The sequence below is a fragment of the Austrofundulus limnaeus genome, unplaced genomic scaffold, assembly GCF_001266775.1.
Source record: "Austrofundulus limnaeus strain Quisiro unplaced genomic scaffold, Austrofundulus_limnaeus-1.0 Scaffold825, whole genome shotgun sequence".
Lineage (NCBI taxonomy): Eukaryota > Metazoa > Chordata > Actinopteri > Cyprinodontiformes > Rivulidae > Austrofundulus > Austrofundulus limnaeus.
In genome coordinates this window covers 120466-122770 of record NW_013953227.1, presented here as the reverse complement: position 1 = coordinate 122770, position 2305 = coordinate 120466, and the positions used below count along the sequence as shown (strand labels likewise).

At 37.0% G+C, this 2305-nt stretch overlaps 2 protein-coding genes across 2 annotated transcripts in view; one reads left to right on the top strand and one right to left on the bottom strand.

Moving 5' to 3' along the window:
- The window catches only part of proser2 (proline and serine rich 2), a 7987-nt gene extending 7746 nt beyond the window's left edge, over positions 1-241 (bottom strand). Inside the window, exon 1 of the mRNA XM_014028871.1 lies at positions 185-241. The gene's annotated coding sequence lies outside the window, so the exon portion shown is untranslated. The remainder of the gene's footprint in view (positions 1-184) is intronic.
- Positions 242-1108: 867 nt separating this feature from the next.
- The window catches only part of rab3ip (RAB3A interacting protein (rabin3)), a gene marked incomplete in the record, with an annotated part of 17272 nt that continues 16075 nt past the window's right edge, over positions 1109-2305 (top strand). The window contains 1 exon segment of the mRNA XM_014028872.1: positions 1109-1220.

Below are 2305 nucleotides of genomic sequence, written 5' to 3'. Positions count from 1 at the left end.
AAAAAAAACTTTTACCTGAAAGACTCATAAATCAAAAACACAATTACTTTTTATAAAAACACCAAATATACACTACAACCCCACATGTTGTATCCTGGGATAAGTTTAATACATAAATCTGAAAATAAAATCTTAACTTTTTGTGTAAAAACTTCTTTATATGAAAAATTAGATAAAAACTCACCAAAGAGCTCTACAGATCAGTTTTAAGTCAGATTTCTCCTAAAGTAGATCCAGTAGATATGAGTGGTACTTCACCACAGACACAGGTTCTTAAAACCATAAAGGCTCCGCCCACCCATAGAACACACACATACGCTCCGCCCACCCATAGAACACACACATACGCTCCGCCCACCCATAGAACACACACATACGCTCCGCCCACTCGCGAGTTTCATTCTGATAAAAATTCCTCTTCAAGTTTTGTCTCCATTCTTTTTCTCAGTATCTTTTGTCTCCAAACTGTAACAGCTAGTTTCCCTCATCTCTTGCAGTTTTGCTGACTTTTGCTGCCTTTACAAAACCATTTCAGTTAATTATGAAATAACTAATTTTTTAGACTTTTAATGTATTTAAATAATAAATATTCTTACCACGAATCAATGGGGAATCATTTAATGGAATAATTTTAATTAATAGACACTTTCCTGACTGAAATAAACGAGTATATGGGCTTCCAAATTGACGGGGTTTGTTTGTTTTTGTCGCCCTCTGCTGGTTGATTGTACAAACTTGTGATCCATTCAATGTCCTGTAAAGATGTGGGAAAACTTTACTTTTTACTTGATCTTACTTAAAAACAGCAGTGTTACCTGACTCAGTTCCAGTTAATAAATCAAAGTTTGTGTAGTTAACCTGTGTGAGTTTATTCGCGTGTTTTTTGTTTTATTTTTTCTTAAACATTTATTAAATTTGAATTATTATTTTTTTAGATTTTTCTGATGTTTCCTACTTTGTCACTGTGTTCTCTGTTTTTATTTCCCCTTGGACAGATCGGCATTAAACACTGAGCTGCGGTCCAACACCAAAAGACGAACCGGACTGCTCTTCTCAGGTTCTGGTTGTGTAGTTTCCCACTGGTCTTTGAACGCTCCTCCCGTCAGTCTCTGCGTCAACAGCCGCTCCGGTGTGTCTGATTGTTTATTTGTTTATTTGTTTGGATTCTTTCGGGTCGGTACCGGGCAGGCAGACCCACCGGTTCGGCTGGTGTCCACACGGTGAGTCCACAGCTGTCATTTCTCATTAATGTCGTCAGTCTTAAGCTGATTTTTTTAACCTAACTAGTTTAGCCCGTTAGCTCCTACATGGATTAAATTCTCTGTTTTTATTTTCGTTATTGAACCGAACTGCAGCGTTTTCCTGCTTTCTCACACATAAACCAACAAAAAAACCCGTTTTCATCAACGTTCAGACACGTCTGCTGCCTCCAGACGTGCTTTTCGTGCACGTTTCGTGTGTTTGTAGCATCTGTTAGCTCGCATGCTAACACGTTAGCARGTAGGATCACCTGAAAACAGGTGAGCTTCCGCATCGGGCTGGCAGCGTCATTGAACGCACCATCACCGGAAATTATCACTAAATTGTTTAAATCTAAACTCAGAACAAATGACTACATTTTTAATGAATGAACTAAGAATTAAAGATCTTAAATCTTGTTAAAGCTGCTGCCATTAGCTCATTATTGTCACCATGGTAACCGCCCACCTGTTTCTGTCACTCCCTGACACAGGTTGTAAACTAAGCTTAACTGTACAGAAAGTGAGTCAGATTTAAAGTGTTTTAAATGGTGAGTGGTAGGGATGCAAGTTATCGATTAATGATTTAGTTGATTGATTTTATCGATTGACTAATGCTTAATTGATAAGCGGGCATTTTCAAAACAGGAATCTGCCAAAAATTTCTGCCAGTGGAGTAAGAAAACTTTACTTGGTAAGATTCTTGAAATAAGAAAAAAAAATTGAGTCAAATCAAGCATTTCAATAAGTCTTACCAAGTAAAATTTTCTTACTCCATTGGCAGATATTTAGACTTAATTTGAGTCAAATTTTCAGACTAACAAGACAAATAATCTTACACATTCTGAAAATAAGATTATTGTCCTTACACAATCAGTTCTTGTTTAGTAAATCAAAGATTTTAAAACTTGGTTAGGTGGACATTTTTTTGCAGTGTATATTGTGACCAGAGGGGTCGCTGTTGCGTTTCTACAACAGAACTTGGCCACAAGGGATATGATACGCCAAACGTGTTGTCATTAGGGGTGTAAGAAAATATCGACACACTGAAATATCGCGATATTTCA